Genomic DNA, 14726 nt, shown 5'->3' on the forward strand with positions numbered 1-14726 from the left:
CAGGGCACCCATTGGTCCTTGCCTCCTCTCCACCCAAGACGGCCTCGCTTTCACTCTCTCTTTCTAGAGAGGGAGAGAACGTAAAGGGCGAGAGAAGGCAGCCTATCGAGGACGAGGAAGCGGCATAACCGGTCCGTCGGTCGCTGCTCCGAGAGAGGAAAGTGGCGCGCCAGTTTGAAAAACACGCGTGGACGCCGAGTGAAAACACGGCCCGACGGTGTTGAGGGGGCAACTGGTTAGGTTTTCGCGCCAAAAATGAGAAGGCTGCGCGCGCGATGCTTCGGGCTGCCGCGCCGTGGTTACGCGGGTTAGTGTGCGCGCCACGCACCGCTCGGGCGGGAAATGCACAGCAGATGTAATTGCGCGCACGACGATTAACAACGCCCAAAGATAATCGTCGCTATATGGTCAGACGTGACACTCACGAAAGTTGAAAACAAGACGGTAGACAGATTTTTTCGTTTCATGGTTTCTTGCGCATATTGGTGTGTCATATGTTGTTATTCGTTATTCAGCATAACCGATCTAGAATTTTCTAATCAAAATCCATCTAGAAGTTGTTACAGCTTAATCGTTCTGCGGAGATCATCGTAAACAGTATTTTTAGACGCGCTTGATAAATGCAAGCACACAGTGATGCACAGAGAAAATCACGTTTGTGGTTTTGCGGTTTTCCGTGTCCCTCTGCGTACCCTTGTCTACAGCATGCTATTCCAAATAATAATAATAATATCTTGGGTTTTACCAAGATATGATTATGAGAGACGCCGTAGTGGAGGGCTCCGGAAATTTCGACCATCTGGTGTTCTTTAACGTGCACCTAAATCTAAGTACATGGGCCTCTACCATTTGGCCCTCATCGAAATGCGACCGCCGCGGCCGCTATTCCAAATAGCCAGCAGTCTACAGCATGCTATTCCAAATAGTGCAGTTTCCGCAAATTTTTTCTGCCCTCCCCCTTACCCTCCAAAGAGCAAGCACATAGACAAAACACAACACATAAGTTCCCTGCCGCCCTGAAGGAACACACTTCTCGTGGATGCCCCCAATTCCCCCCCCCCCTCCCCAGTGAAAAAGAAAAAAAAAAAGCTGGCGCCGTCCCTCTCTGTGACCTCACTAGCATGCGTCATGCGTGATCTGTAAACATGGCGAAAAAAGAACAAACAACTCCACTCACGCATTGCCGTTTCACTTGTCGCCATAAAATGCCATACTTTAGTAAATATACGAGAGTTACCTAACCCGTAACGAATGTGAGGGCAATTAATTGACGCCCTCAAACGAGATAACGCTATTTTCGAAATACTAATGAATTAACAAGTGATCGGGTGAAGGCTCTCGGATACGCCGCTTTTTTTTTCTTTTTTTTTATTATGCCGTCGTCGCCTGAGTTGCATGTCGCCTGCGAAAATAGACCGTCCGAAATCTATACAGCGTTGGAGATGATTATGATATATATATATATATATATATATATATATATATATATATATATATATATATATATATATATATATATATATATATATATATATATATATATATATATATATATATATATATACAGTGAGCGCAGAGGAAGGTATAACACTATATATTAGAAGGCTGTTAGCACATACCATAATAGAGAAAACATTCTGCATTATTGTGCTTAAAACATCGCAAGGGATGTAGCCTTACACGACGAGAAAACGTCATGAGACGAGCCCTTGCTTGCAGCGTAAAGATCGGATCAAGATAGGAGAAAAAGTGGCGCCAATACGGCAATGAAAAACATTAAAACAAACACAATGTAAGCATGTCAAACCATTGGCTCAATTCGTATAGTGCGTGAGAAGCTTTTGAATTAATTGTGATTCTCTCTTAGAGCGAAAAAGCTTTTGTAACATTGGACAAAAAGAATGTGATACGCAGGGGCGTAAATCATGGGGACGTCGGCACACCCCCGGTGTTCTGACTGCCAGAGGGGGGGGGGGGGGATACACCCTTTGCAAGTGAACCCCCCTTTCAAAGAGTCCTTTCAAAAAGCGGAAAGTAAGTGCAAAACTGAAAGCAGCGTTTTTCCTTAGGTAAAGGCACTGTAGAGCACCAACTTTCTGAACTGCTGCGGGTTACTTATGACGTGCTGTTTTATGCTAGGCCTTAAAATGGAAAGTTCATAAAGAATCCCTGATCATCTGCCGTTATTTATTTATGTCGACGGTTCGATGGAAGGCATTGATGATAAAGTATGAATCCGATTGCTGGACTATGGTTGCGTAATTTAAAAACAATTACCCTTGAACATGAACATGCTTTACAAGAAAGTTCTCAGCGGTAAATTACGGGAGGCCATTTCTTACAGGTATACACAGTGAGGAATGGAGCTGAATGCAAAGAAAAGCCGTACCTTTATGCTCTATTGGTGCTATAGTATCTTCATGTGCTGGTTCAATCCAAATGACATATATTAACTAAAAAAATGCTAGAGCCTTTCGAGTTGCACTTTTTCTAACTTCACCTACATACTTTGGCGGCTGAGTGATGTTATATTAGGATCCCTCACTCGGGCGCCGAAGCCCATGCTCGTATTTCTTGAGAATTTTGTTTCAAAGCATAAATTTATTTTTATAGAACTTAAAAATTAAACTTCTATTTATAAAACCAGAATAGCCGCCATGGCAAGATGTGCATTCCCCCTTTGTGATCTTCCGGAATTTAGGCCACTGGTGACACACACCTTCGTGGATCGCCAACTAGCCCGATCGTGCAATTTGCTGAATTGATATGCTCGGGCCAAACAATGTGGCCATAAACACAGCGCCCCAGACAGGCACCACTAAAAAAACTACACACTACTTCAGCGTGTTCCGCAGGATTGTATAAAGTTGTGTTCAATTCAATTCAACTTTAACATGACGGGGCAAGAAGCAGTGAACAAATTTGGAGTGGTTGGCTCGTGCATACAAAAGAAAATGAAGCAGGTAACTACAGTTGCCATCTACGTAATGAAAAACTTTCGTACTTTGGCAGAGAATGGTTCGTACGAGTCGTTTGTAACTGTTCCACAGCACACTTCTTTGTTTGTCGTTGTTGCCACGTCGGCTGACGCAAGGTGACGTCAAAGTTCATCAAGGCTCATTATGTACCCTGACCACGCGTATAGATGTTTTCACGTACGTAAACGCATATACCCACGGAAATGGTCCATGGGCATTGTCGGAAGAACCTGCATTTTCACTGCGTTATTTTCGTGCCCGGACGAGCAAAAGAAATGAAATTTGAATTATGTCCAAGAGGTAAGGCAAAAGGAGACTCGCATGTCTCCTGACGAGGTCTTCACTCCACATTTCTCTTGCCGGAATGTTGATTGTAGTCATCAAAAATGCTTCGCAATAATGTGTCTCTTGCAAGAATGTCTTTGCATTAAATGTCTTTGGATTGGCCAGCAAGGCATAATTCATTGTATTCTTATGTTCCCGGGCTACTGGTGCTCTCTCTGTTCGATATATGGCGATTAGTTTTTGATCATAATTAGCAAGACTAAGTTTACATGATAATATCTTGTCTCAGCTAGACACGATGAGAGTGTGCGAACACTCATACGTTCACTTTCATGTTTCCTTATCGCAGTTACAAAACTTAAATGACAAAACAAATATATTTACTTTGCGATACGAAAGAAGACTTTCGGGCAGCCTATAATGTAAGTAGCTCGTCATGCATGAACATCATGAACATTACTGCAGAAGCGCCGCGCAATGCGTGATGTTCCGAAACAATGTAAACCTCGTGAACTTCAGACACTTTACACGATGAATAACAACGGCTATGATAGCAGTAGAACGCGGAAGTGCTCAAAGTTATCTTTTCAGGAAGTGCGACTCTACAGAAAGTGGATGAGATATCCACTAGCCAAGCACACAGCCAAGTGGAGATATCCACTTGGCTGTGTGCCCGAAGGGAGCTGCTTGCTGCTCCAAGGGTCGTCGGGGAGGCATCAGAGCCGGTGATCTGCAAGTGAAATAAAAAAAGAAATTCGCCTGCAGCACAACATCAACTGTAAGGCAGTCGGTCGCCAGGCGTCACTAAAGCAACATGCATCCATTCGAGTGTAGAGAAATGGCTTACCACAAAACGCTAACCCGGTACTTCTTCTTTTCGTTGTTAGCTAATAGGAAGTGCAGAAATGTGTCGAAAATCCGCTTGCGCGGAAGTAAGGACGACAGTGCTCCACTACGAGCCATTTTACTGAGCTATCTGGACAATGATGATGCCACCATTGCGGCGTCAATGTCAATATGCTTATGTGCGAAACAGTCGGAGTGAAGCGAAGTTGAGTCTTCCTGTTTTCCTTTCGGAAGTAAACAGCTGGCGCGTAAGCTCGAAAGGCTAGATGAAGGCCTCGGAACAAATTCCGATTGTCAACAGGATACAAACACAAAATATCAACTGCGCCGCAAATTTTACACGTGTAGGAGCAACTAAAAGGCAGATAACAGCAAAATGCATGTACTATGGAAAAACACAAGTTGCAGGTAGCTGAATCATGGTTAGCTTCTTCTTCAAATATAATCTATTACAATCCAAATGAATATTCGTCGACGCTTTATATAAAGAGTTGCACCTTTTTTGTAAGTTTACTTACAAATAAATGGTGACGTGATTCGATTTAACCAAGTGAGACCTGCGAAATAACGGCGACGTTAAAAATTTCGCCGTCTGCTATAGCAACTTTTGACGTAACGCAAAGCTCTCTTCTGAAGGAATAGCAGATTCTGACAGTAGTAGTATAGTGTCCGACACTGTAGCCCATTATGTTAACTCAGAGTAGTACGTGCATCGCTGATCTGCAGTCTTAATCACATAGGCACAGTACTCGCGGATTGAAATAGGACAATTTAAGGCTAAGTAGCGCACATACTTTCGTCTCCACCGTCTTTAGTTCGTGCCATATCGGCGTAATTTCGGCTCGAACGTGTCGATCAGAGCCAAGATTATCTTTAGAAATCAAATTCCTCGCGACATGACTTGGTCACCCCGAACAATTGCGAATACCAGTCGTTATACTAAAAATATGATGTCTCATTTGAGTCCGTGAGTACTGTACCTGATTAACTGCTTAGAAATTTAACGCCTTCGATAACGGCTCCGTCCTGGGACTATACTGTTGTCTCTACTTGCGTCGTTACTTTTACCCTTCCCTTCCAAGGCCGCGGAAAGCGTTCGGGTGCAAGCGCATGCATGATACCGCTTAAAGGGGTGGTACCACCAAATTTGTGGCTTGCGCGTTCTTTGCTGTAAGCGTTTCCTGTAGCTCCAGGAAGCATGATGCACGCACTAAGACTCCTGTACTCTCGCTACATAATTTAATATCGCCTTTCGATGTGGACAGCTTTCGGCTTCGGTTTCTGGGCGCCGAGGTAGGTTGGGCAGTGACGTAGAAGTGTAGGGGGCTTGGTACACGTGACCACACAAGGCTGTGACGCACTTAGCCAGGAAGGCATCGAAACTCGGCGAGTGATGTAGCAACCGATGCTTTGCCGGTACTATAGTGAACTAGAATATATTCTAGTTCACTACAGCCGGTACGTACGTTGCGGAGGTGGCGGAGGTCCGGAGGTCACCCACGTCACTACAGCAGATCTGGTGTGACGTCACTACAACTTTCGTTGCCCCTCCTATAGAGCTACGTCAGAGATGGCGCGCAAGCGATGGGTTTCGATCGGGAGAATGGGCATTTAAGTACACTTTGGAAGTGAATCAAAATATATTGTTACGGAGAGGAAGTGAAGGAAGACGAAGGGCTGAAGAGCCTGACTGGCGCGAGTGTGGCGGTCAGCCATCTTGACTCTTTTACTGATTCCTTTCTGTAAATACATATTTTATATACTCATACAACCCCGTATCATATTGGTGGACGTGCTGGGTACTTCAGCAGGCAACGGAGCTCCGCAGCGGACGTCGCATCGCCCTCCAAACCATGGCTAACGTTGAGCCTCCTGCATCAACGTCGCCATCACCACCACTTTTGTACCACCTAAGGATCCCGGTACGTTCTGTGGGACCGATGGCGTCGACGTTGAAGACTGGTTGGCCATGTTTGAACGCGTGAGTGTACCGAACAGATGGGATCCCACACTTCAGCTGGCCAACGTGTTATTTTACTTGAGGGGCACTGCGAAGGTGTGGTACGAAAACAACGAAGAAGAACTCACTAGCTGGGACCAATGCAAAGAAAAGTTGCGAGAGGTATTTGGCAAACCCGCCGGCCGTAAGATCGCCGCCAAAAAGGAACTGGCCTGCCGTGCTCAATTCTCCACGGAATCGTACCTCTCCTATATTCAGGACGTGCTCGCTCTCTGCCGAAAGGCCGACAGTGACATGACGGAAAGTGAAAAGGTCGGGCATGTGCTGAAGGGGATCGCCGACGATGCATTCAACATCCTGATGTGGAAGGGCTGTTCGACCGTGGATGCGATCATCAAAGATTGTCGTCAGTTCGAGCAAGCAAAAAGCCGCCGCATTCTGCAACCGTTCGCCCGACTTCCAAACACCGCTGCCACGTCGACGTGTGAAGAGCAGTCAACACCGCAACATCCTTCGCCGCCGGAAGACTTGACACGAATTGTTCGTCGTGAACTGGAAGCGATGGCGCCCTCAGCATTCTATTCGCGCAGCACCGATGCCACCCCCGTTACCGTTCCTCTTGTTCAAGCCATCGTTCGTCAGGAGCTGGAAAATATCGAAGTGCATTCTGTGTGTTCTGTCGCCACGCCCAGAGTCAGCGAACGCCTTTCTGCCACATCCTCCTCAAACCGACGATTCTCTCCACGTTCTCGCAACCCGGCTGAGTGGCGAACTGCAGATGACCGCCCAATATGTTTCACCTGCCACCGCGCTGGACATATTGCCCGCTACTGCCGCAGCACATGGTCCTCGGCCCCTCGTGCAACGACCAATATGACCCGTTTTGACAGTAATGCCCACCATTTTTCACCCGCTCCTGAGTCCAACGCCGCTGACAATGCCGCTAGGAACACTTGGTACAGCCGCTCGCCTTCGCCACGTGGACACCAATCTCGTTCGCCGCAAACACGTCGCCCATCGTCCCGTTCGCCACAGCCACGACGCCTATCGTCCCCCGTGGCTTTCGGGCGCACCATTTCGGAAAACTAAGAAATGCAGCCCCCGGAGGTGGCGCTGCATTGACGACTACGGCAGCAAATCCTCTCTCTGTACCCACCAGACGAAGTGTCATCGACGTTAAAGTAGACGGCGTACCTATTCAAGCACTTGTCGACACGGGAGCGAACCTATCTGTAATGAGTTCACGGCTACGCACACGTTTAAAGAAAGTCCTCACACCAGCAGCTACACAAGTGCTCCGTGTGGCCGATGGCGGCACGCCAATCGTTCTTGGTATGTGTACTGCCCGCTTAAGTATAGTCGACCAACCTACTTCAGTCATATTCGCCGTGATTGACCGCTGCCATTACGACGTTATCCTTGGACTGGACTTTTTGTCAAATCACTCTGCTCTCATCGATTGCGCTACCGGCGTCCTTCAGCTAGAACTGCCTCAGCTCGTCGCTGCTTCCAACACTACCCCGCCGCGACTGTGCTCTCTTCAAGACGTGCGTCTCCCACCTCAGGCAGCCACCTACGTCGTTCTGACAGCAGAGCCGCAGGTTCCCGACGGTGAATATGTCCTCTATCCCCTCGTTGACATTCTTTTGAGCCGGAACGTTGCCGTTCCGCATACACTCGTCACTGTCACCGACAACCGTACCTCGCTACCACTTCTAAATTTCAGCTTGTGCCCTCAAGTACTTCCTCGTGGCATGTTCTTGGCCAACATATCTGATGCTGACGAATTTGAAATTGCAGCTCTCAGCGCCGAGACTGATTTATTTGCGCCTACTGCGACTCACAGCTCATCTTCTTTGCCGGCTGATTTCTCGAAGATGATTGCCCCGGACCTCAACCCTGCACAGGCCAATGACATACGTCGCCTCCTCGCGTCGTACAGTGACATTTTTGATCTTGACGACAGACCTCTAGGGCAAACGTCCGTCGTTCAGCACCGTATAAACAGCGGTGACGCAAGTCCTATTCGTCGGCGCCCCTATCGTGTCTCCCACACTGAGCGCAGAGTGATCCAAACGGAAGTCGAGAAAATGCTTAGCAAAGGTGTCATCGAACCGTCAGACAGTCCTTGGGCCTCCCCTGTCGTCCTTGTAAAGAAAAAAGATGGTAGCTGGCGCTTCTGCGTTGACTATCGCCACTTAAACAAGATCACCCGCAAAGACGTATACCCGCTACCACGCATCGATGACGCGTTGGACTGTCTGCACGGAGCTACATACTTCTCGTCTATTGATCTTCGGTCCGGCTACTGGCAGATTTCTGTCGATGCAATGGACCGCGAGAAGACTGCCTTCGTAACACCTGATGGCTTATACCAGTTCAAGGTCATGCCCTTTGGCCTATGCAATGCTCCTGCGACATTCGAACGGATGATGGACTCTCTGTTGCGAGGTTACAAGTGGTCTACTTGTCTTTGTTACCTTGACGGTCTTTTCTTCCACCTTCGACAGCCACCTGACGCGTCTCGCTGCAATTCTCGCAGTCTTCAGAACAGCCGGACTTCAACTGAATTCCAAGAAATGCCAGTTTGGCCGCCGGGAGATTACCGTGCTGGGTCATCTTGTAAACGCTGACGGCGTCCAACCAGATCCTGAAAAGATCCGCGCTGTTCGCACCTTTCCTGTGCCCCGCTCTACTTCTGACGTGCGGAGCTTCATCGGCCTATGCTCTTACTTTCGTCGTTTTGTGAAGAACTTCGCCGACATTGCTAGGCCACTAACAGATCTGCTGAAGAAAGACACCACATTCTCATGGGGCCCTGAGCAGGCTCAAGCGTTCACCGCTCTCATTGGCTTCTTGACTACTCCCCCCGTACTTGCCCACTTTGATCCATCTGCTCCAACAGAAGTTCGTACCAACGCCAGCAGGCACGGTATCGGAGCAGTTCTCGCTCAACGGCAGCACAGTCAACAGTGCGTGATAGCTTACGCCAGTCGCCTGCTCTCTTCCCCCGAGAGAAATTATTCCATCACCGAAAGAGAGTGCTTGGCTTTAGTCTGGGCTGTCGCTAAGTTCCGGCCATACCTATTTGGCCGCATGTTCTCCGTCGTTACGGACCGCCACGCTCTCTGCTGGCTCACTTCTCTGAAGGACCCGACCGGACGTCTTGGTCGCTGGGCTTTGCGGCTCCAGGAATTTTCGTTCACAATCACCTACAAGTCTGGACGTTTGCACAAGGATGCAGACTGTCTTTCTCGTCATCCGGTGGATCCTCCTGACCCCGCTGCGCATGATCCGGACAGCTGCGTAATGGCTTTTACTGACGTGAGCGACATGCGCACCGAACAACGTCGGGATGAGTCATTGCGCACCATCATCGATGCCATCCAGTCTGGCAGCACCGACGCCGCATTCCGTATGTTCGTGTTGCATAACGGCATCCTCTACCGCCGCAACGTCAGCATTGAAGGCCCTGAGCTCCTGCTTGTCGTTCCTCGCCATCTACGGCCCGTCATACTTGAACAACTTCACGACGCACCGACGGCGGGACATCTCGGAGTTTCGCGCACATACGACCGCGTGCGACGTCGGTTCTTCTGGCCTGGGCTATACCGCTCCGTGCGTCGTTATGTTGCTACTTGCGACCTATGCCAACGCCGGAAAAGGCCTTCTCTGCCGCCTGCTGGATTTCTACAACCAATTGAAGTTCCCTCGGAACCATTCCATCGCGTCGGCCTTGACCTGCTTGGCCCTTTTCCGACGACGACTTTGGGAAATAAGTGGATCGCGGTCGCTACAGATTATGCGACACGTTACGCCATCACGAAGGCCATGCCAACTAGTTGCGCCACTGACGTCGCGGATTTTCTTCTTCACGACGTCATCCTCCTCCACGGTGCACCCCGACAGCTGCTGACGGACCGCGGCCGCTCTTTCTTGTCGAGAGTTGTCGACGACCTACTTAGATCTTGTGCCACAGAGCACAAGCTGTCTACCGCCTACCATCCACAGCTAGACTAATGGACTTACTGAACGTCTTAACCGCACACTCACAGAGATGCTTTCCATGTACGTCTCTCAAGATCATCGCGACTGGGACGCCACGTTGGCCTATGTGACTTTCGCATATAATTCCTCTAGACATGACACCACGGGATTTTCACCTTTTTATCTTTTGTATGGTCGCCACCCCATATTGCCGTTTGACACCGTCTTACCTTCCGCGCCATCTGTTACCATGTACGCTCACGACGCTATTGACCGGGCTCACATGGCTCGTCAAGTCGCCCGATCTCGTCTCGCCACGTCGCAGGAGATGCAGAAAGCCCGCTATGACCACCGGCATCGTAATATGAAGTTTGCCGCAGGTGATTGGGTGCTCCTTTGGTCACCATGTCACCGTGTAGGACTCTCCGAGAAACTCCTGTCCCGCTACACAGGACCCTACCAAGTCTTGCGTCAAGTTAGCGACGTGAATTACGAGATTGCGCCGTTGCACTTCGATTCGTCAAGTACGCCACCTGTTGACATTGTGCATGTTTCGCGGATGAAGCCCTACTTCTCTCGCAATTCATCGCCGGACCTGCGCCGAGACGGCGCTACAACGCCCGGGGGTCCTGTTACGGAGAGGAAGTGAAGGAAGACGAAGGGCTGAAGAGCCTGACTGGCGCGAGTGTGGTGGTCAGCCATCTTGACTCTTTTACTGATTCCTTTCTGTAAATACATATTTTATATACTCATACAACCCCGTATCAATATTCTACACGTTTGCTGTGTCCGACCCTTCGCGTGGAGTGTTTTTGCATACAGAGGAAACCCACAACAGGCTTGTTATAGCCTCGAAATTTAATGGCACCACCCCTTTAACGATGGCGTAGGTCTTTGCTACTCCAAAATAACAAAGAACCCGAGCGTTGCCGTACTCCATTTGTGCAAGTGAAGTCCATGTCCTCTAATAATTCATCTGACCAGGATGAACTGCACTACAAGCTCGATCTGATTATGGAATGAGATATGCACCAGGCTAAAGAACAACAGCAATGAAGAGGCAGATAAGATGGGCGAGTTGGTTTGGCTTCATACTGAAGTAAAAGGGCAGCGCCGAAATGAATACAAAGGGCGAGATGAAGACAGTTGTGAGCACAGCGCATGTCCTGTCTTCATCTCATCCTTTGTATTCCTCTTGGCGCTGCTCTTTTACAGAAAATGAACAGAAAATGACCCTTGATGTATATCGTGCCTAATGATATATCTTGTTTCAACATTCTTAAACACCACCGGTGACTAGCAGAAACGTTCCACTATTTCATATACACAGCTATTAAAGAGGTGTGCAGTACACCCTGTAGAAAAATACTATATATTCTCTGATTTCTATAGTTCTCCTATCTCCGGCAAACATTTGTTGTTTATTTACTAGATAACTTGCGGCAGTCCGTTAGGGTGTCCTTGGCCGCCCTTGAATGGGTTAATTAAGGGGGTCAGGGCTCCAAGGATCTCAGCTGCCCGTCGTGCTCGCAGCACGAGTCCTACTTGCTGCTACGTTTCGGTCGTTACTTGTTCATCTGCGGATTCAGGCTGAATCATTAACGTGACGTATTCGCTTGCAAAAGTAGCGAGGCGTGCTGGTTGATGATCCACGTGCGATATGTCCGGCGCAAGATGTGATAGCGCGCGCCACATGTTCAAGCACCGGATGTATCGAACAGAATACCTGAGGCTGGTGCTAACACTGGGACGCGCGACGAGTGGCTTTGTCGTTTCATTTAAATCTATCCTGAACTGCTTGACGAGGCGCCTTGTTGAAGCAGTTGGGCGCGTGGAACAACAGTGCTTTTCGCCTTAAGTCGTCCATGCTTGTAAGGAACACACTTACCTATAACGAACAACGGCCCGGAGAGACCAGTCTCGTTCGACTCTGGCAATACGCAAAATAGGAAAGTGCTCACGGAAGGTGCGACCTGCCGATCTGCCCTGGGAAGTAAGCTGGCGACCCTGGATCAGGCCCGGTGAGCTGCTGCGGCCACGGGGCCCTGGAAGAGGGGCCTCGCCCATGGTAATCCATATACTGCTTTGTTTCATTGAAGCTTATTCTTATCCTTCTTGGACGTGAATTTGTCTTGAAGATTCAGCTGCGAAACAGAATAGTGACGATCGGACACCGCCCTTCTCGCGAACGATGGTACACGTTTTGTGCGAAATATCAGGTTCACTTCATATCCCTCACCATCCGATTGCACATTTAGAAAGCGACACACATTTATGAGATATGAATGTGCTATATCGCAGTTAAAAAACGGAAAAGAGTGGGGTTATAATTGGTGGAAACAATTAACATTGTTCTCCTCGTTAAATTGTTAGTTTTAGGGGTGAAGAACCTTAAGGCCGAGGCTTATCCGTCCGATTGGCGTCCGTGCTCACGGCACAGCACCTTGTAAAATCGAAACATCAGGCTTAACAATAGACTAACATCAATTGTAATTGTGGCGAAACAATATACAACACCTACAAGCACAAACCCGTTATACTACTCGGCGACTCCAACGTACACATTATGGACCTTAAGACCCAGCTTTGTCGTCGATTCTCACTGTCCGCTGTCGCGGTATATAGAAAATCGTTGCTATAGTCGAAACATGTGAATTAAAAAAGGCTTACGATAGACGAAAATCAGTCATATTTGTGACAGAGGAATATAAAACACCTACAAGCACAAACCCTTTATACTAGTCGGCGACTTCAACGTAGACATTATGCACCTTAGGACCTAGCTTTGTGGTCGACTCTTTATGTCACTTTATGTCACTCAATTTACATTATATGGGGCAACGCTCGGGTAACGTACGGTTACTCACCGCTACGATACCTGAAGAGCGTCGCCCACTCGTCATGATTCACTTCGTGGAGATGCGTGGATTTTTTTAGGATTTCATTGCATACAAGCTGTATAAACTGGCGGTCTTTTGAAGCATGTGTACCCCGGCACATATTTAGAACTGCTACCTTCCCACATAATCTGATCTCATTAATGAGCTTTTTTTTTCTCTGTGTTGGTTATGGCTGCCATTTTATGGACAGGCGCTTCCATGCTTAGAATGAAAGCGATTGCAAATATTACGCTTGCCGTGCTTTCATGGCAGAATTACGACAGTTTATGCAGAAAATGTTGAGTAAAAATTGCCGAAAATGGACCGTTTTTGACGCTTCACTTAAGTTTCCCAAAGTTTACCCGCCCCTGTTCGTTAGCGCATTGTATTTAGAGTGCTGATAGGGAAATCTTACCTAATAATTTTAGAGAACAAAAAGGCAGCGCGGACTTGGGACAATAATAGCGAAAGTTGGGGTGGTTCATGCTTGGGATGTAAAAACAGCGCAAAATATAGACAAGGACAGAGGAAGAGACGACACCGCGCTGAACTTGCAACTAAACTTTATTGGAAAGTACACGCACATATACGTACACGCATACGTACACGCAGACTTGGGACAAAAGATGTGAGGACGCGATGCAAGCGCTGACTGACAGCTGCTTTTTATTTCTTAATGATAGCACCCGTAGCAAAAAATGACGTGATGAGTAAAAGCATTAAAAAGAGTTTCAGGGGATCAGGTTAATCAAAAATTGCGCTTCTTTATCATGCAAAGCGATATGTGCTTGCGTGCACATGCTTGCATTTACGCATGTTTCAACTATCGCTACGTGGATTCAGCTTTCATTTGTGGACAGTACTTTAGTTTGCTAAAACTGACATTCAACAGAACGGAATGCATTGTAATTCGGGCCAATATGGGTTAATGATCTTTCTGCATAAATGGTAGATGGGAAAGATAGTTGCAGTCTATTTAAAATTTCGTTATTTCGTATTTTTCGGTAAAATTTCGGTCAGACAGCAGAAAGATATTACAAGTCGTTCTAAAATATTCTGCAGAACTATTTCACTTTAATCCCAGTGCACTGTTGTATAGTAGCTACTGTTGATGTAGCCTTTTGTACCTCTCATCTTGGTTCATGTTTCGTGTTTGTCTTCTGCAACTTGTTCCACTTGCATAAGCTAAGCAGGAATAGAAAAACACAAACAGCCGTTCTTATGAACAAAATGATAAGCACAAATAAATAGGCAATTCTCGATAATCCTGGCGTAGTTCAACCAAGGTATTAAACCCTGGCGCAGCATGCGGACACCGTCATCACAAGTTAGTAATAATCTTCGAACAGGTTAGAAATTTTTCTTTGATATATTTCTTGGGCAGGAAAGGGTAAACCCCGTATGTTTTGCAGTGCGATCTGCGACAAAGTGCCCCTCTCCGCCCTCGTAATTTATTTCTAAACGAAAACCGACTGCAGGTGGCGTGATCAGCGCTTAAGTGCACCTATTTGGGGGCAAGAGGGGTGACCTCCAAACTATCGCGCCATGGCAGAACCGTCTGAGGCGAAGAATTTCCGATCTTCGCCGAACTGTAAGCGGAAGTCTGCAGATGACTCACCCTGTGGGAGCGTCGGTGGCGAGAGCATTGCAAAACGGGTCCGGTATTCATGCACCTTCCGTTGCACCGCGCGTCCCTCTTTGTAACGCAGTGTACATGCCATATTTGTTTTTGTGTGGATTTACGCCGCAAGAGCAGTGCTGTAGGTTCATGAGGGACAGCGAAGGTGGGAG

This window comes from Rhipicephalus sanguineus, chromosome 8 (assembly GCF_013339695.2).
Source record: "Rhipicephalus sanguineus isolate Rsan-2018 chromosome 8, BIME_Rsan_1.4, whole genome shotgun sequence".
In the NCBI taxonomy this organism is placed as follows: Eukaryota; Metazoa; Arthropoda; class Arachnida; order Ixodida; family Ixodidae; genus Rhipicephalus; species Rhipicephalus sanguineus.